This window comes from Leucopleurus acutus (genome assembly GCF_964270905.1).
Source record: "Leucopleurus acutus genome assembly, chromosome: 4".
Lineage (NCBI taxonomy): Eukaryota > Metazoa > Chordata > Mammalia > Artiodactyla > Delphinidae > Leucopleurus > Leucopleurus acutus.
In genome coordinates this window covers 114,351,237-114,372,422 of record NC_139146.1, presented here as the reverse complement: position 1 = coordinate 114,372,422, position 21,186 = coordinate 114,351,237, and positions in this window count along the sequence as shown.

The window sequence follows — 21,186 nt, the reverse complement described above, 5'->3', positions numbered from 1 at the left end:
GAGAAACATCAGTAAAGGCAAGTACATTTTTCACATGTGTAGTGACGGTACAGGAAAGTGAGCGTAAATTTTAAAAAGTTTTAAAAAGAGAAAAATGGGGAATGGAAGATCAATGAGCTGGATGAAAGCGTTAAGCAGATAAAGAAATGGATATCTGTTTCAAATCTGTTTCCACACAATCACTTCAAGAAGAAGAGAGAGGCAGTGTTTTAAACAGACAGATTGGAAAATTCAGGCTGACTTTTGGGTATAATTATGCCAGTTGGCATCTGTATTGGGTGCATCACATGCACTGCCTCACACCTTCTTGGGCCACTTTTTACTCCAGCCATTGCTGCAGCAACCAGTGGTGTGCAGCCCTAACAGGACAGGACTTGGCCTCAGCTTCACAGCCATATCTGCGTCTCCATGGAGTAGGGTGAGGCAGAAATGATGCCCACTGGTGCCACCTGCTATGGGGAAAAGTGGAACACGAGAGCAGAAAAGGGTGTCAGCGTATGGAGCGGGGCGGGTTGCAATTTTTAGTAAGGTGGTCAGTGAAGGCCTCCCTGGGAAGGTAATATCACAACAAAGACCTGAAGGGAGTGAGAGAGTGAGACACTCTGGGACAAGGGCCCTGTGGACACAGGAAACAGAGTGCAGCAGCTCTGAGGCCGCAGCATGGCTGGAAGATTCACAAGGAACCCAGGAAACCAGTATTCCTGGAACAGAGTGAGCCATAGAGGCAGAGAAGCAGGATCTGAGGGAAGAAGTGATGGTGCCAGGATATCAAGAGCCTCATAGGCCTCTCTAAAGATGACGTCTTGGACTCTGATGGGATGGGAACTCAATGGACGGTTTTGAGAGAGGAACCAACATGTCATGACTGGTGTTGAGATTAGACTGGAGAGCATGGGTCCAAGTGTGGAAGCAGAGACATCTGTTAGGAAACTATTGCAATCATTTGGTAGAGAGATCATAGCAGCTTTGCAAAAGTTGGGAGCAATAAATGCAGGAAGGTGAGGTGAGATTCTGGATTACTTAGAAGGTAGAACTTGTAGAATTTGATAACAGGAAGATGTGAAACCTGAGGAGAGGAGTGAAAAATAATTTCAAGGTTTTAATTGAGACACAGGAGGAAGAAATTGCTATTAACTGAAACTGGGAAGACTTTGACTTGGTTGTTGCGTTTGGGATTAAGTTTTGGATACAATAAGATTGAGATACCAATTAGACATCAGAATGGAAATATAAATTAAGCAGTATGCTTAATTTGTTATGTGTATGTGTCTGGAATTCAGAAGAGTACCTGGGATGAGTTGTAAATTGGGGAGTCATCATCTTCTAGATGGTATTTAAAGTCACAAAATTGGATGAATCACTGAGGTAGTATGTGCAGGGAGAAAAGAGGTATGTGGACTGAGCTGTGGGTCACCCCAATGTGTAGAGGTTGGTGAGCTAAGGAGAAGCCTGCAAAGGACCAGAGAAGGAGTGGACATTGAGGTAGAGGGTAGCAAACAACTTCTAAAGGGAAGACCAGAATGAAATTATGGCTGAAGGGGATTTGTGAGGGCAGGAGAAGGATTCTTTGGTTAATTTTGGAGAGATAATAGCACACGTAGAAGCTATTGGTAGACAGGGAAAATTGGTGATGCAAAAGAAAAGAAACAATTGTGGAGCTATGGCCTCGAGTAAGCAAGAGGCCATGTGACTTCATATACAAAGGACCTTTAATAGGAACACAGGTTGTACAAAATGACAGGATAACAGGAAGCAAGCTAAGAAGGATACGTGGGCACAGATGCCGAGAGGAGGTTAGATGTGGTGATTCAAGCTTTCAAGCTTTTGAGAGTTGTTTTTTCATGGTTGCTATTTCCCTGTTAAACAGGAAGCAAGATGTTTAGAAAAGCTAAATACCATTGATTTATTTCTTACCCTTTATGAGGCAACATTAGAGACAATGGACCTTATCAGAACAAATGAGAATAAACAACAGAATGCAGATCAGAGGAGAATTAGGAAGAAACTCTATTGGACTTTATGACGCTATAATTAATTTTGTATGTAGAAAATCGCTAATTATTAGCAAATTGTAACCTGCACCAACCGAATTTTATCTCATGGCAGCTGTGCAAGGATGGACTTTTCTGTTTCATGACTGTCACTCTTCCTTGTACAGTACTGTGAGCATAATTTCCAGTACCCTGAGAATGCTCTCCTGCAAAGGCAATTAATCACCCATCAAATGCCTTTTGAGCACTTAGTACACAGTAGAGGCTGGGAAAACAGAGATTAATAAGCCCTGATTGCCACCAACAATATTGCAGTACAGTGGCGATTTGCACCCAGAACTGCAACTATTGTTCTTAAGTTGTTTTGGATCATAGACCCTTATGAGATTGTGATCAAACATACAAATCCTATTTTTAGAAAAAAAAAAATGTGCCAAGGCACATATAAACATAATTTTACATACAATTTCAACAGATGTTTTATTTACTGAAGGTAATTTATGAAAGTCCATATGGGAGTTTACCCCGTTTTTAGAGTCCTTGAGGTATGTAGCATGGGCACAACTGATGAAGTGAGCGGGGGTGTGTGTGTGTGTTTGTGTGCATGTGCAAGTGCCTTATTTTCTTCAGGAGATTAAGGTGGGAAAATATAATATTTTCTAGGTGGGAGGAATGGTTTATGCAAAAGTAATGAGACATGATACAGCAGGGGAATCCAGAAAGTCAAGGCAGTTTGGTCTGACACATTCCTAAGTTTTGTATATTGTATGGGTAGACTTGTCACTTTTCCTGAAGAACTGTATGTCCCTCAGGGGGACACACACTATGAGACATACTGTTTATCACATAACACTTAAGGACACATATTTGTTTGCCTTTGGCTGGTTGTTTATTGCTGATTTTCTTGATTTATTTTTTGCTTTCTTTCTTTTTAAAAAAATTAAAGTATCAATTTATGCTACAAAACAAGGATCTTTATACATACTATATCATAGAATTTAATCAAACTTCATAGCAATCTCGCTAGGTAAATTTTATATCACCTCTAAGAAAACTGAGATCCAGAGAGGTAACTAATGTGATCAAGCCCACACAGCTAAACATGGCAGAGCTGGTAACAGGACACCCTTTTTTTCTGACCCTAGGTTCTATACTCTTTCCTCCGGGCTTAAGACACTGCTCCAAGTAAATTTTGTATTGTAGGATAACTGATCATTTCTGGCTAATGTAGAATACTCCCTTAGAGTAAGTCAGGATATTAATGAAAACCATACTTTTAATTTAGTATTTTACATAGCAATTTAGTTTGGGCCAAGAATTTTGGAGGGAATAGGACTTATTTCTAGTTTTCTGTGATCTTTCACTCTTACCTACCCTGACTCTGGTTTTTATTTTGGTAAAGAGGAAGCTGGAGGAAGGCGTATAGCTGGGATTGAACTGAACAAGTAGGACAGACTGGTGAAGGCTTGGAAGGGCTAACACCTTGATTACAAAGCCCTGGGAATTCCTCCAAAACACAAATGCCAAGCAGTAGACAAAATGACTCAACATCATAAAGAGAATTACACGTTAAGAAGTTTCTAATACATGTTTTTAGCCTTCTACAGGGGTAGCGAAAATTTATAATGACAAAACCACAAAGCAGAGAGGGCAATGATGGCCGAAGGACAGGAGAAAGTCTATATATTCATTCACACAGAGAGTCCTCTCCCATGTCCAAATGTGGCTTGAATCCTGTTAGCTTTGTTTTTCGACATAATAGATTACTTCTACAAGGTCTTTACAAAATTTAAACACAGTTAACAAATGAACTCATATTGACATTTACATGCCAATTAAAGACTACAGGTTCTGAGGTGATAGAATAAGAAGGAAGTGACAGCACCCAAGTCCATCTTGGCTGTGATAAGATTCAGGGAGACCAGACTTAAGAGTGGTACTCTGACATCATATGAGGGCAGTTTTAGGATGTCTAAAATCCAACAGAAAAAGAAAAGTGATTGAAGATGTCAAAGGGAGGAGGCTTCAGTAGATTCATCTGTCTTGCTTCATAAGTTATGCTGAGGGCCTGCTCTGAATACAGTACAAGAAGATGCATCGCTTGGTGAAATAATTTATAATGAGACATTGGATCATAGTCATAAGAAAGGGAACGAAAATGTCAAAGGCACCTCCCAGTGTTGCATAAGTGACAGGGAAGCAGATCTGGAACAGAAAGTGTTGAGCACTGTTTGTCTGTCCCCAGTTGAAGAACAACCTCTAACCCCATTAACCCAGAGCCAGTCAGGTCACAGCTCTGTTTATGTGAAAGTTTCTGTGACCTTTCTGGCAGCATTTCCCCTCAGCTGGATCCCAAGCACAGTCCCGTTTCACAGCCTTGCATCATCTGCTTGGAACCAGGCCAGGTGGAGAGGGAACAGCTGGGAAGGGATGATTGTAAAAAGCCCCTACGATTCTACAGAGGGCCCAGAAATCCCCTTCACTAAGTGAACTTAAGGAGCCCGAGGGCACTTTCATCAAACACAATGGCAGTGTGAGGAGAGACACAAAATGCAAGTTGATTGGTGTGACCACAGTGCAGGGCAAAAGACATTTGTAATGAAGCTAAATGTTTTATATATTTCTTAGCATTTGGTAATATGACCACAGACATGTTCACTAAAGCCTAGGAACAGATGCTCTTGATTCAACAGTAGGGCATAAAGTCCCACAGCAAATACATAAAGTCCCACTGTATTTTCATAATTGAAATATACAGTTTAAAGACACTTTCAATTGTTCAATGTCACCGCACACATTATGACTCATTTAAAAAAGAATCTCAGTTTCTAAAGTGACTCTTTAGTGGGTTTTCAGTAGATCCATAACATGAACTGAAATTATTTTGAGTATCAGTTGGTATCATTTAATCTTATCTTATTGCTCTAAATTGAAAGCCACTGTTACTCAAGCATATCTTGGAGAGATATGATGCCATTTTCCCCCTCTAATTTGGATATTTGAATACATTTCATTGCTGTTTCATGATTTACAAGCTGGGTATTACTGTGGAACTTTTAATTCTCTCTGAGCCTGTGTAATTGCAGCTACAAGATGGAGATGCCATCAGAATCTACCTGATACAGTTGTTTGAGAATTAAGTGGGATAATATATGTAGTGCTTAGCAAAATGTTGGGACATAGAAAGTGCTCTGTAAGTGCTGGCAATAATAATCTTTATCATCACCATCATTATTCATCTAAATTCAGGTTAGTCAGAGGATACATTAATTTTAAAATGATAAATTTTACATTTGAAGATAGCTTATAACTTCTGATTATTAACTTAATGCAATTAACAATACTGTCTAATTTGAAAATGTACACAAATTTCAGCATCCTCCAAATTTGCTTGGTAAGGGAGTCATATATACAGAGAGAGAGGTGCTTTTTTTAATTATTTAAAATTTTTTAAATACCCAGGTTTAATTTTCAGGCATGATAATGTTTCATATTTGGGACCAATCTAAAAATCTCAATGATTAAAATTTGTTGATAATCATATTTGCATTAAACATTTAATCTAATCTTTAAATCTAATATGCTAACATAGAGTCTTTGATGTTTTAAAATTTGTTTATTCAAAGAAAACATGGAAACATTTGTATACCAAAGTGGAATGTTTTAAAAAATGTGCCACTCAGAGGAAGTTGGGAACAATGTTTGACCTCAAACCCATCTTGTTGGCTCTATTTTAGGGCAGCAGATTCTCAAGCCTTATTGAGAAATGTTCAGAGATGAGTAGAAAGTGTTTTGAAATCAGAAAAAGAAGACGTGTGTCAGTGCTTATCTGCCACAGCAAGGAGACCTCCTTTGTTTAAAGGCCAGCCAAGTATCGTCTTTGGATCTTCATGTACGCATCCCAGTGACATAAATGGGAGTGTCAGGTTGAAATCCTTCCAGACTTGGAGACCTCATATTCTGGATTTTTTAGACCTTGATATGAGAATAGTTTCCAGGCTTAGAATCAGATGTAATGAGAATGAAATAGTTTTCTAAAAGCTTCAAATCGAATTTAATCAGGGTAAGTCCTGACATAAACTTTCCTAGGCCCCTGTGTAGAAATATAATGCCTCAAAGTGGTTCACACTTTCATGTTTCAGAAACTTTTCATTCTGGCTTACCATGGCCTTGGCTTCTCTAATAGTAATTTTTCTTAGACATTCTCTGAAGGCAGATTCTAAGACAAAGGTTTCTGTATAGGTAGTTAATTCACGTATGGATGTAAAACGAGAAGCAAGTGATTGCAGAAAGCAAGAAGAAATGGTGGAGGGTTGAACAGGAAGAAGGAAAAGCCAATGCAGGGACTGAGTTGGCCACACTCAGTTCTGTGGTTCCTTCTGAAGAGCTTTCTCGTATGTGTTTCAGAATTGATCAACTGGGTATCAAAAGGAATATCTATCCTTAGCTTCTGCCCCTCATTTGTCAAGGGAAACTTCACTGATCCTCCCTTGCAGTTTTGAATGATGTATAAGTATTTAAAGACTTCCCATGCAGGTGCATCAAACCCAAAACCAAACATAAAGCAAAAAACCCAGACAGGAATTGAGAGATATTAACACAGGACTGAGTCAAGTGCTGTCAGGTTGCACCTGTGGGAAGCTGGTTGAAGCCTTCGAAGAACTGGTCACCACCGTAGTTTTGGAGTAAGATGTAGAGAGGATTTGAGGTAAAGCCCAAGAGGTATCTGCTACTCTTCATCCCTTCCACCCCTCGGTTTCTTTCATTCCCTTTACAGTGTCCCTTTCAAGGTAGTGGCCAAACTTGCAAGGACTTAAGAAAAGAGGGTTAGTTGAACGAGCTGTAGCCCTCACTGCTGTAACTAATCCTAAAGCCATAATCAGTATCTCCTCTCGTCCACGGTCCATTCTGAATTTCCCTTAAATGTGGCAAGACAGTCTAGTTGTGTGCCCGGTGGAGTGACCCTAGACCCTTATCCTCAGGGTTCAGAATAAAAAACATATTTTGGAGGTCTACGTGCCATCTTCACAAGATGCCGTATCTGACTGGTGCCTTTGCCGGGCAGTCCTATTCTATTCTATCGTTATCTATTCTACTCAGGCAAAGTGCTTCTGAGTGATGAGGTGCATAATAAGTCTAGTGCATTCTGTGAATAGGTACCCATTCTTATGTCTCTTTTGCTGTAAAACTGGTCTGTAAAGAATTCTTCTTTTCAAGATGAAGCAGACAGAAGAGGGCAAGTATATGATAAATGCACGTGCAGCTTTCTTTGTAATATAAATAATGATTTTGGGAGGGATGAAACCCACAAGGGTAAGAAGATTCCTTTTGCGAATCATTCTGTGAATTCAAACTGCTATGCAAATGTTATGATGGTTAATAGTTATCACAGGATAGGGATTTTTGGTAAGAGAGCCATCCACACTGGTGAGGAGCTGTTTTTTTGGTTACAGAAAGAACTAGGCTGATGCCCCGAAGTATGTGGAAATCCCTTGATGTTTGCTACCGATTCCTCCCCTTTCTTCTTCCTGTAGAACAGCTGTTCTTAGCTTCCTTAGCTGTTCTTAGGTGTTCCTTAGCTTCAGGAACCTCAAGTAGTCTAGGTAATTTAGAAAAAGAAAATGCAGTTTGAAATTCTGCATTTGCAAAGTCCAAGAATAATTTATAGTCATGGGTTCAAAAACCAAATTTTTATTGCCTTCTCACCAGCTTCAAAGTGTTTTGTACCAGAAAAAAAATTGCAATAGTGCAATATGGTACATTTTTCAACTTTGAATAAAGACTGCTTGAATTTAGACAGAGCACAAGACACAGAGAGAGAGAGAGGCCTCGGGGCAGGCACCTCACAGCAAGTCTAGGAGGCAAATGAAGTGGGTCTGTGCTGCCACTGGAGCTCAGACAGCGAGCACTGTAGTTACTCACCAAGAATCCAAAGCACCAACTGGGCTACAAGGGCTATGAAGTAGCTGGAGTAAAGTGAGAACCTGTGTTTAAAGACAGTAGCTTCAGGAGGCTGAAAGCAGGTGTATTAGCTCGCCCTTTCTGTCCGATCCTCGTGGAGTTTATTGTAAGGGTGTCTTGGATTTTGAGCAGTTCTCCATGGTGAAAAGAGTCTCCCTGGACCCTACAGATGACACTTTCTACACTCAATTTATTACAGGGTGTGGACACATTCCCCTGCAGAATGAGATGATGAAATCTGAATGTTTCAATGACATCACTGAAAGTGAAAATGAGGAAAATATGGTATTAGAGCTAGAAGAGAAAACATGCCACCCAGCTCCCAGACCAAAGAGAAGTTTCTTCTGGAGACTCCGCAGAAGACGGGGCTACCTCATCAGAGGCCCCAGGGAGGAGGAAGGACCGCCCCCAGCGCTGCACCCGCTCTCTTCGCAGAACCAGATCTCGATGCCAAGGGGCACGTGCTCAGTGTTTTGTCCTATCTGAGTTGTAATAGGGCACATCTTAAAATGTAAAAAACAAGAACCAGTCTGTTAGCATGAGGCAATGCTGTATGTGATACCATGTCGATAGGCAGGCATTAGGTAAATCCTCTAACAGTCGTGCTGGAGGAGACTCTGTAGCTATAAAAGAAAAACCCAGGTGTCAAGTCTGGTAAAGACTGTACAAGGTGGAAGAGGCCCAAAGTAAGGACGTTGGCATCAGATGGTTGGCTAGTCTCCTCAGGGGTGGCTGCTTCTGGTGGAGGGCACTCCGTAGTGGCAGTAGCTAGACCATTCTTGATGAAAGAAAACTCATGCTAGGTAGTCCGTGTATAGCCTCTGTCCCTAACACGATGGCCACATCATTCACAACTCACAGCATCAACCACACTGGGCTGAGTAAATAAGGTGATTGACACTAGTAGGATGGATCATCTTGTCCAGTTGGTTGTTGAGTGCATCTTTTGTGATGAATGCATGTCAAGGGGCATTCATGTGAGACATAAGTATTTGCATACTCTATGGCCACTTCCAGAGTTCCATCTACCTGCTTCTTCGCCAGACTTCCTTGCTTCTGATCATTGATCGTTTTTCCTTCAGGCACAGGCGTCAGTGTGTATTCATAACTCAAACCACTATCCCCACCACACATGGTAAACAATAAACTGTACTGCTCACAATTTTGAACACAGACAATCTCATTCACCTCAGTCTTTTGAGGACACCTCTGTGGAAGGCTGCAGTGTGGCAGCAGTACCTTTCCTGCTAGCCCTGATGTATTACATCTTCCCATCCATGGACCAGACCTGAGTTTTTCCTCCTCTGTCAGTTGATCATAATTGTTTCAGGTTGGGTCTCCCAGGATGCACACTCTGTTAAAGGTATTTAACATGCAGGGGGTTTATTAGAGTGTACTCTTGAGGACAGTATCTGTGGAAGGAGAAGGGGTGAGGCACAACTGGGCAGAGAAGGGAGCTGTGATGCAGTATCTCTGGAGTGCCTCCGCCAGCCCTGCAGAGAAGACTGAAGACCAGGAGACTCCTGAGAGCTGTCCTGAGCTGGGACAAGAGAACCAGGTATTTATATGCCTCTGCCAGTGGTCACTGAATGTCAGCTGCTGAAGGAGGGGAGTGATCTTAGGAAAGGAAGCTTTATCCAGCTAAGGCAATCCCCAAAAGGGCTGACAGCTGAGAGCTGGACATTACAGTGTGTGGGATAATGAGTCCTTTGTTCCTGAAGGGAGATCTGGGTGGTGAATCTCAGCATACGCCAGAGCAGTCAACATCTAGAAGGTATGATCTGAGTGAAAGGCATTGGTACAGCAGAGATGGTTTTCAGGGGAGTCTCTTCATGTAATTTGCTTGTTCTTTCTGAACCTGCTCAAGTCTGAAACCAAATAAAACTTTGTTCCCTTTCATACACAGGATTGTTGCTGTGCCCACTGGACTTTATGGCCTGGCTGATTTTATAATACCCAGCTCACGATGGGCAGCTCTGGCCCCATAGTCATCTGGTATCGCAGGTAAGGCTCCAGATCTGAATACTCATATTTTGAATTTATGGGAGACAAGCAAGCTAGATTACCATCTAGAAATGTATCACATTCGTGAAGGAAACATGTAGCTCTGCTTTCAATCTCTGTGGTTTATTGATGACTCTAGCAATTCCATGGAGAATTAGGGTGTTAGAACACTAGGGTACAAATCAAAGTTGAAAGTTAACATACGGTGGAACAAAAAAGAACATACATGGTATAAGGTAGGAATCCTTACAAGGTATCTTCAGCTTGCTCTTTTGGAAAGCAATACCTGAAAGTCACAGTTGAAGTTTCTTTGTTTATAATGTTTTCTTCTCAGAATGTAGTTTCATAGAACGCTTAGATTACTACAGATCTTAGCATCTTAACATCCAGAGATCTTAACATCTTCTAGTTAGTGCCTTTGTCTATAATTAAACACCTATGTTTAAAAAATCAATCCTCTGGAAGATATACCAATCTTTTAATAATCTATTTTAATACTTGATACCTGTAAGTGAATACTTCTAATATCTATACCTGACCAATAGATGTAGATATTAGGAGAATTTATGTATAAATTATTTATAAAGGTATATAATAAGTAAAGTATATAAATACATACATATATACCTCCAATATATTATATACTCCTGGTATATAAATAGGAAAACTTGAGAGAAAATTAACCTAAATTTCATGGCCTATGCATATCTCAAATCTGCAGTATTATATGGTGATTTTAAGAGCAATTATTTGAACTTTGCCCCATCAAGATTTGGAGTCTAAAGTTCCCTCCCTTTGAACCTGGGCCAGCTTTAGTGACTCTCTTATAATTAATAGAGTTTAGTAGATGTGAGCTCTCTAACTTCAAGGCCAGTCAGAAAAGACCATGAAGCTGGCTACCTGGGTCTCTTGGAAAGCTCACTCTGAGAGAAATCAGAAACCATGTAGTAAGTCTGATTATACTGATACCACAATGCTACAAAAGTAGACACTCTGGTCAACAGCTAAGCCTCCAGCCTGTAATCAACTCCACGTGTAGCATTTGAGAGCCGTCTTTGACTTTCAGACTTTCGTCTGACTGTGTCCCAACCAACATCTGAGTGCAGCCATATCAGAGACCCTTAGGGTGAATGGCCCAGCCAAGCATCCCTCAAATTTAAATCTGTAACATGAGAAGCAAAGTGAAATGTTTGTTTCTATAGTTTTGGGTTTATTTGTTAGACAGCAATAATAACCGATCAGTACGTGCCAAGTGCTCTGCTCTGCGCTCAATCAACTCCTTTAAATCTTGACACTGATGCAGAGTAAGTGTTATTTCATTTTAGAGATGAGGTGTTGAAAGTGGTCATCGAGAAGATGTGACTGCCGGTTGACCCCCGAGCTGCACCTGGGCAATCAGACGTTCCCCATCCCCTCCCCTGTCCTCAGAATGTATGTTCTGCCCATCATTCCCACAGCGGGAGCCAGTTTCAAGGATGGACCCTTGAGAGAGCAATGTGTTGTTAAGACCATCTGGACAGTATGTGACTGAACCCTATTAAGACCTCTATATGTTTTTAAGATTCTGGCAGGTGGGTGTGGAAATGTACTCTTCTTGTGGCCGTGCAAGACAAGTCTTCATGTAAGTTCCCTTGCTTCTTAAACCTACCACCTACCAATATAGAGTGGTCTGCCTCTTTCTTCAGTCTCTCCTTGCCCTCCATGGATGGGGGCCAGTTTCAAATTTCATCTGCGAAACTCCGGGGGTCACAAACCAAGATGATGAAAGTGAGTTTCAAAGAGGTTAACACTCTCCTAATGGCATGCAGCTAAGAAGAGGCAGAGTTGAAACTCAAACCCAAGTCTTGCTAACTATAACCTGAAAAATACGATCTAAAGAATCTTATATTTGTAGAGTAAGATCCACTCCTTAAACAGGCAACATATCTGATATTGATTGAATTAGAAGTAACCATATTTAAATAAAATAATTAAAACACTTTCTAGAGTTCAGCATGTGCAGGCTGGAAATGAAAACTTTGGATGAGAGGGCCCTAGTGAAAAACAAATTTAACTATTACCATATGAACACTGTTGCCTGAATAGTGATGATGCCAAATGGCTGAGCAAAAGGTATTGGAAATAATCTGTAACAATTTTTGTAAAGATGTTTTGGCATAAAAATGAAGAGCAATTTTATTTTGAAATACTGAGAAGCATGAGTGAAAATATAATTAGTACCTGTAAAAAGTGAATAATTCCAGCGCTTTCCTTTAAATGACTTTTGATTAAATTCTAGTTCTTCCATATGCCATTACCCACTTAACCTAACATAAAAAAGGAGAAATCAGTTGTGTTTTTTTGCCTTTCATCTCCTTTATACATCTACTGTCAAAACAGAAATATCAAACTTAAACTACCGTATCATATGCCAAGACTGATTGAGGGACTATAATTATCCTTGTTCACACATTAAATGTATTTTTTATTTGTTCTGATTATGTATGTGGTTTGTAGTGTATTTATACCAAATAAAAGCTCTTTTCCATTTCTATATTCTACTTCACTTATGTAGTCTTTTACATATTAACTCTGAATACTGGCAAAGAAACTTTTTATCAGTAATTACCCCTTTACCTCTCTGATTGCTCTTTTATCTCCTTCTGAGGCTTTTTACGTTATCCCTGTATGATATTTAACATTTGGGGAATAGGTTGGATGTTTAGGGTACATTTATTAGGATTTGGTTTGTTTGCTCCATGGTTCTTGAGTATTCATAGGTGTAAGAATCACCTGGGGAGTGCATGATTAAAACTGTAGATGCCTGGGCCATATTGCCAGAGATTCTGATCTGAAGGGTGCAGGGTGGGGCTTAGAGATTTATATTTGTGAGGAGGATTTTAGGACTTTCTCTTGCAGATTGTCTGAGTATCATATTTGGATAAACTGTCTTAACTATAATGCCAGTAATTTCAGTAACTGCTATCAGATTGCATGATGCCATTTACTATAAGTTGCTAAGCGTGTAGACCTCAACCATATAAAGGTATAAAGTTTCTTAAAAATAAAAATCTTTAAAAAAACCTTTCATACTTTAAAAACATTCCTCAGAATAAATAAACGCTGAAAGTAAAACCAAATATATTTATTATAGCTATTTGAATTATTAATTAAAATACAGTTTTAGAAAAATTTACAGTATGCAATAACCTTAGCACAGAATGTATGCTTTATAATACTGATCATAATTATATATTATTATATGTTTTATTACATAAAATAGATTATAGATAATATATATATTATGTCATAATTATCTAGAAAACATAACAGTTATAATTATACATTAATTAAAATAATCATTGTTTAATGATTATTGTTTTATTGTTTAATTCATGACAGTTTGCAAATAATAAAAGGTAGTCAAGGTTTAAGCAGTTACGTAGTGCTCGCAAGCTTGTTGCTTATTTATTCACGTGCTTGCTATTGTTTTGAAATATCAGAGGTTGCTATAAAACCTATGAATGCTCTTAATGACTTAATTGCTCTTAGAATTGGGCTCCGGATGCGCAGGCTCAGCAGCCATGGCTCACGGGCGCAGCCGCTCCGTGGTATGTGGAATCTTCCCGGACCGGAGCACGAACCCGTTTCCCCTGCATCGGCAGGCGGACTCTCAACCACTGCGCCACCAGGGAAGCCCTAGAATTGATTTTTTACCTGTATACTCTTGTCTTTCAGATTATTTACCTCCAGTGTTTCTACCTAAAATTTCTCCTCATAATCTACAAACTTGTCATATCTTATCTTAAAATGATCATCAAGTGAAATTAAAAATGGAAAGGGCAAAGCCAGTAAAATTCCCCTCACCGCAATTCATTTTTGTATTAATTCAGCAACAAACCTATTAAGTAATCTCTATTACCAGATAGTCCCTCAGTACTCAGAATATAAAATAACACAAAGCAACTGCTCACTAAGATGTTTAATATAATAGGTCTCTGTACTTCAAAATCTGTTTTCCTGAAGTAATCATTTCTCTTCTATATCCCTTCTTTGCTATTAAATTAGTTAATGTAATATATTAAGAGAAGGAGCTTTGAAGTCTGCATTTGTAAGGACTCTATTCAAATCCTCTCTCATCAATGAACTGTGATGTGGAATAAGAATAATTTCTTTATCTATAAAATAAGGACAATAATATTTAATTCACAGAGGTTTTATTTTCAAAGTATTTCAAAGTTTTCAAAAATAAAATAAGGCAATGTGGAGGGCTCTACCTCCAGTATGACAGTGTGGAGAGCTCCGCGAACCTGCTTCCCAGCGAAACCAATAAAAAATGTTACAAAAAAAAACAGCCATTTAAAGCCTCTGGAAATGGATCTAAGGGCATACAGTAAATGCAAAAGTATTCATTCAAGAAAATCTACTAAAACTTGGCAAGAGCAGCAAGAGTCAATGGTACTTGAACCAAGATCCACTCCCTTCTTTTCTCTCAAATCTTAGCAAGATAGAAATTCCACTCCAGACTTATATAACCAAGAACGCAAGACTCCCTCTCATTCTAGCTCCAAGTCAGAGGGTTATTTTCCTAGGAGGGGCAGGACAACAGCATTTCCCACCCTGCTCCTGGTTGTCTCTTGCTGAACCTAAGTTCTGAGCAAGTGTGACTGACAGGTGGGAGCTCCTTTCTTCTACTCAGCCCCCACTCATGGGACAGAGACTACCTCGGGTACAGCACCACTGAGAATACAGAAGCCTGTTCTTTTCCTTGCATGTAAGGTGGAGGTTCCACGATGAGAGAGGCAAGCTGAGAAAACCTGAGGCTACAGTTTGCACTCAGCACTCTGCTCCAAAGCTGTATGTCTTACCATTGTCCTCACACCTAGTACCAGAACCCTGGCTAATATATTTTGCCTGAAAGGAGAATCAGGCTCTATGTTAGAAAGCTCTGAATCTTTTCCCAAAAGAATGACTTCATTTGCAACAGAGTGTGGAAAAATTTGAACCTTGGGGAGTTCTCAAAACCAGCAGGGGTTGTGGGAACAAACATTTGATAAGAGATTGGTAGATTCATCGGGAATATACGCAGAAGTGTTGGCTAGCTCTTTGCCAGGGAGAGCCAGGGAAAGAGACAGTTGGGAAGAGCACTCCTTGAGTCAGAGCAAATCTCAAACACTGATCTTAGGAGCTGCCCCTTCAAAGCAGCCTAAATTTCACTGGATTGGTCTGTTAAACAATTCATGCCCAGGACATTGTTGAAAACAATAAAGCAATTAGCTGGAAATTATTGCAGTTTAACAGGTAGGTGTAGGCAGGGAAAGAGACAAAGAATGTCCTGCCAGATCACTGTCATCTGAGGGTGATGTGGGCTATCCAAGGCTGTGTGTTTTGAGGAACAGCATCAGAGACTTCATGGAGTTGTGGGTGGCAGTGAGATGGGTGATATACTTCACAAAAATAGTACAGTCAATAACAATAACAAGCCCTGGAGGGGAGGGAACAGTACTAGAATTGCTTCAATGTATTATCTATAATGTCATTTCCAGCAAAAAAATTATGCAAAGCAGCAAGAACATAGGATCCATACATTGGGAAAAAAACAGACTGTAAGTGACCAGATGTCAGATTTAATAGATAAATACTTCAAAGTAACATTATAAATATGTTTAAGAAACTAAAAGGAAACTATGATTAAAGACATAGTGGAAGGTATAATGACAATGTTGCAACAAGTGGAGAGAATCAATAAGGAGCTATAAATGATAAAAGGAACTAAGTGGAAATTCTGGAGTTGAAAGTTTCAATAACTGAAATGAAAAATTCATTGGAGGGGATCAGCAGTAGACTTGAACAAGCAGAAAAAATAATTAGCAAAATTTAAAGTAGATTGATAGAGATTGTACAATCTGAAGAGCAGAGAGAAAAAAAGAATGAAGAAAAATAAACAGACACTCAGAGAAATATGAGACAGTATAAGTACACCAACACACACGCAATGTGAATACCAAGAAAGGAGACAGAGACAAGAGCAAAAAAATGTGTTTGAAGAAATAACTTGCCAAATATATTGGAAGACATTACACAACAAGGAAGCTCAACAAACTCATAGGATAAATGCAAAGAGATCCACAAATAGACAAGTCATAGTAAAAATGGTGAAAGCCAAAGGCATGGAGTAAATCTTGAAAGCAGAAAGAGGAAAATGACTCATTGCTTATAGGGAATCCCAAGAAAATAAACAGTAAATTCTCATCAGAAATAATGGAGGTCAGACAGCAGTGGGATAACATTTCCAATGTGCTCAAAGTCAAAACTGTCAACCAAGAATCCTACATGCAGCAAAGCTATTGTCCAAAAATGAAAGTAGAAAAAAGACATTAAAAGGTAAACCAAAAGTGAAAGAAGGTATTATTCACAGACCCATCTTTGAAAAATACTGCAGGTAGTTTTTCAGGCTAAAAGCAAATGATCTCATTTTTTCAAATCCACACAAGAAAACAAAGAACACTATAAAGGAAATTATGTAATTGTGAAAGAGAAGATAAATGTATATTTCTTACCTTTTCTTCTCTTAACTAATTTAAAAATCAATTATATAAGACAAAACAATATGTATATAATGGATTGCTGAGCCTATGACTCATAGAAAAGTAATATATTTTCCATTAACAACACAAAGGAGGTAGGTGGGAACACAGCTTAGCTGGGCTAAGGAAACGAATCCAGATGCTAACTTGAATCCACAGAAACAAATCAATACATCCAGAAATGGTAAATGATGAATATTCTTGGCGTTTCCCATAATTCCTCTTTGCTGAATGTGATACTGACTTTACATGCTCTGCTTCTTACCCTTTCCTGAAATCTCAAGTAGTTGCTGCACTGGTGTGCTTTTGCGATGCAAGAGGGAAAGAAAAGAGAAAAAAGGTCAAGAGGCAGGAGCCAAGGATCAACAAGGGGCCCCTCTGCCACATTTCTCAGGGGAGCTGAAGATGGGGAGTTAGGAGAAGTATGTGAGGAAAGAGGACTTAAAGAAGGATAGTTGTGGAATCCCATCAGGATGTTCAATCAATTTGTGTAAAAAAAAGGGAACCTATTTTGAAAACTTTTATTTGCTCATCTGCTCTTTTGATAGAAAGCTCTGCAAACTACACTAGGTCTTAGGAAAATAGTACCTACTACATTCTCTACTAGCTTCTGCTTCAAGTGTTTCATTAGTGATTTTTTTCATCTTATATCTTAGACATTTTGCCACTTGGCTTGAGTGATAGTTTGTATTTTTTACATCAATAATGTTAATTAATAATCATTTCATTATTTTATAAATAATATTAATCATTAACATTAATTATTAACATTTTCTAGACAAATAAGAAGCAGTTTGGGTAGTATAGTCATTTTCACAATGTTGATTCTTCCAATCCAAGAACATGGTATATCTCTCCATCTGTTTGTATCATCTTTAATTTCTTTCATCAGTGTCTTAAGTTTTCTGGACACAGGTCTTTTGTCTTCTTAGGTAGGTTTATACCTAGGTATTTTATTCTTTTTGTTGCAATGGTAAATGGGAGTGTTTCCTTAATTTCTCTTTCAGGTTTTTCATCATAATTGTATAGGAATGCAAGAGATTTCTGTGCATTAATTTTGTATCCTGTTACTTTACCAAATTCATTGATTAGCTCTAGTAGTTTTCTAGTAGCATCTTTAGGATTCTCTGCGTATAGTATCATGTCATCTGCAAACAGTGACAGTTTTACTTCTTTTCCAATTTGGATTCCTTTTATTTCTTTTTTGTCTCTGATAACTGTAGCTAAAACTTCCAAAACTATGTTGAATAATAATGGTGAGAGTGCTATACTACCCAAAGTAATCTAAAGATTCAATGCAATCCCTATCAAACTGCCAATGGAATTTTTCACAGAACTAGAACAAAAAATTTCACAATTTGTATGGAAACATAAAAGACCCGAAATAGCCAAAGCAAACTTGAGAAAGAAAAATGGAGCTGGAGGAATCAGGCTCCCTGACTTCAGACTATCCTACAAATCTACAATAATCAAGACAGTATGGTACTGGCACAAAAACAGAAATATAGATCAATGGAACAGGATAGAAAGCCCAGAGATAAACCCATGCACATATGGTCACCTTATCTTTGACAAAGGAGACAAGAATATACAATGGAGAAAAGACAGCCTCTTCAATAAGTGGTGCTGGGAAAACTGGACAGCTACATGTAAAAGAATGAAATTAGAACACTTCCTAATACCATACACAAAAATAAACTCAAAATGGATTAAAGACCTAAATGTAAGACCAGACACTATAACTCTTAGAGGAAAACATAGGAAGAACACTCTTTGACATAAATCACAGCAAGACCCTTTTTGACCCACCTCCTAGAGAAATGGAAATAAAAACAAAAATAAACAAATGGGACCTAATGAAACTTAAAACCTTTTGCACAGCAACAGAAAACATTAATAAGATGAAAAGACAACTCTCAGAATGGGAGAAAATATTTGCAAACAAAGCAACGGACAAAGGATTAATCTCCATAATATACAAGCAGCTCAATATCAAAAAAACAAACAACCCAATCCAAAAATGGGCAGAAGATCTAAATAGACATTTCTCCAAAGCAGACATACAGATTGCCAACAAACACATGAGAGGATGCTCAACATCACTAATCATTAGAGAAATGCAAATCAAAACTACAATGAGGTATCACCTCACACCAGTCAGAATGGCCATCATCAAAAAATCTAGAAACAATAAATGCTGGAGAGGGTGTGGAGGAAAGGGAACCTTTTTGCACTGTTGGTGGGAATGTAAGTTGATACAGTCACTATGGAGAACAGTATGGAAAAGTAAAAGTATGAAATTAGATCACTCCCTAACACCGTACACAAAAATAAGCTCAAAATGGATTAAAGACCTAAATGTAAGTCCAGAAACTATCAAACTCTTAGAGGAAAACATAGGCAGAACACTCTATGACATAAATCACAGCAAGGTCCTTTTTGACCCACCTCCTAGAGAAATGGAAATAAAAAGAAGAGTAAACAAATGGGACCTAATGAAACTTAAAAGCTTTTGCGCAGCAAAGGAAACCATAAAGAAGACCAAAAGACAACCCTCAGAATGGGAGAAAATATTTGCAAATGAAGCAACTGACAAAGGATTGATCTCCAAAATTTATAAGCAGCTCATGCAGCTTAATAACAAAAAAACAAACAACCCAATCCAAAAATGGGCAGAAGACCTAAATAGACATTTCTCCAAAGAAGATATACAGAGTGCCAACAAACACATGAAAGAATGCTCAACATCACTAATCATGAGAGAAATGCAAATCAAAACTACAATGAGATATCATCTCACACCAGTCAGAATGGCCATCATCAAAAAATCTAGAAACAATAAATGCTGGAGAGGGTGTGGAGAAAAGGGAACCCTCTTACACTGTTGGTGGGAATGTAAATTGATACAGCCACTGTGGAGAACAGTATGGAGGTTCCTTAAAAAGCTACAAATAGAACTACCATATGACCCAGCAATTCCACTACTGGGCATATACCCTGAGAAAACCATAATTCAAAAAGAGTCATGTACCAAAATGTTCATTGCAGCTCTATTTACAATAGCCCAGAGATGGAAACAACCTAAGTGTCCATCATCGGATGAATGGATAAAGAAGATGTGGCACATATATACAATGGAATATTACTCAGCCATAAAAAGAGACGAAATTGAGCTATTTGTAATGAGGTGGATAGACCTAGAGTCTGTCATACAGAGTGAAGTAAGTCAGAAAGAGAGAGACAAATACCGTATGCTAACACATATATATGGAATTAAAAAAAAAAATGTCATGAAAAACCTAGGGGTGAAACAGGAATAAAGACACAGACTTACTAGAGAATGGACTTGAGGCTATGGGGAGGGGGAAGGGTAAACGGTGACAAAGCGATAAAGAGACATGGACATATATACACTACCAAACGTAAGGTAGATAGCTAGTGGGAAGCAGCCGCATAGCACAGGGAGATCAGCTCGGTGCTTTGTGACCGCCTGGAGGGGTGGGATAGGGAGGGTGGGAGGGAGGGAGACGCAAGCGGGAAGACATATGGGAATATATGTATATATATAACTGATTCATTTTGTTGTGAAGCTGAAACTAACATACCATTGTGGAGCAATTATACTCCAATAAAGATGTTAAAAAAAAAAAAAAAAAAAGAGACATGTACCACAATGTTCATTGCAACACTATTTCCAATAGCCAGGACATGGAAGCAACCTAAGTGTCTATCGACAGATGAATGGATAAAGAAGATGTGGCACATATATGCAATGGAATATTTCTCAGCCATAAAACGAAACGAAATTGAGTTATTTGTAGTGAGGTGGATGGACCTAGAGTCTGTCATACAGAGTGAAGTAAGTCAGAAAGAGAAAAACAAATACCGTATGCTAACACATATGTATGGAATCTAAAAAAAAAAAATGGTTCTTATGAACCTAAGAGTAGGACAGGAATTAAGACACAGACTTAGAGAATGGACTCGAGGACACAGGGTGGGGGAAGTGTAAGCTGGGACGAAGTAAGAGAGTAGCATTGACATATATACACCACCAAATGTAAAATAGATAGCTAGTGGGAAGCAGCTGAATGGCACAGGGAGATCAGCTCGGTGCTTTGTGACCACCTAGAGGGGTGGGATAGGGTGGGTGGGAGGGAGACTCAAGAGGGAGGGGATATGGGGATACATGTATACATATAGCTGATTCACTTTGTTATACAGTGGAAACTAACACACCATTGTAAAGCAATTATACACCAATAAAGATGTTAAAAAAAAAGACAATGACAAACTTGATTCAGGATTTAAGAAGAAGTCAAAGTTGATAAATTTAACTTGGAGGCCAGAATAATAGTGATGTCGTTAATAAAGAAAGAGATGTTGAGAAAAGAATCAAATTTACAGAGGGAGACAATCAGTTTTGATCACATAATCTTTAAGATGATGCCCATTAGAAAAGTGATGTACCTAATTCTCCTGATGTGAGAGAATCATTTATAAATAATTAATAAAGAGAATTGCAGTGTGGGGATGGTCAGGGTATGTTCATAGAAATTTGGAGTTTTGTAGTATCATGCTTATAAGGCCATGACAGACAGAGTATAAAATGGGATTGTTCTGATCCAACATGATAATTCATAGACATTTTTAAAATTTTATAG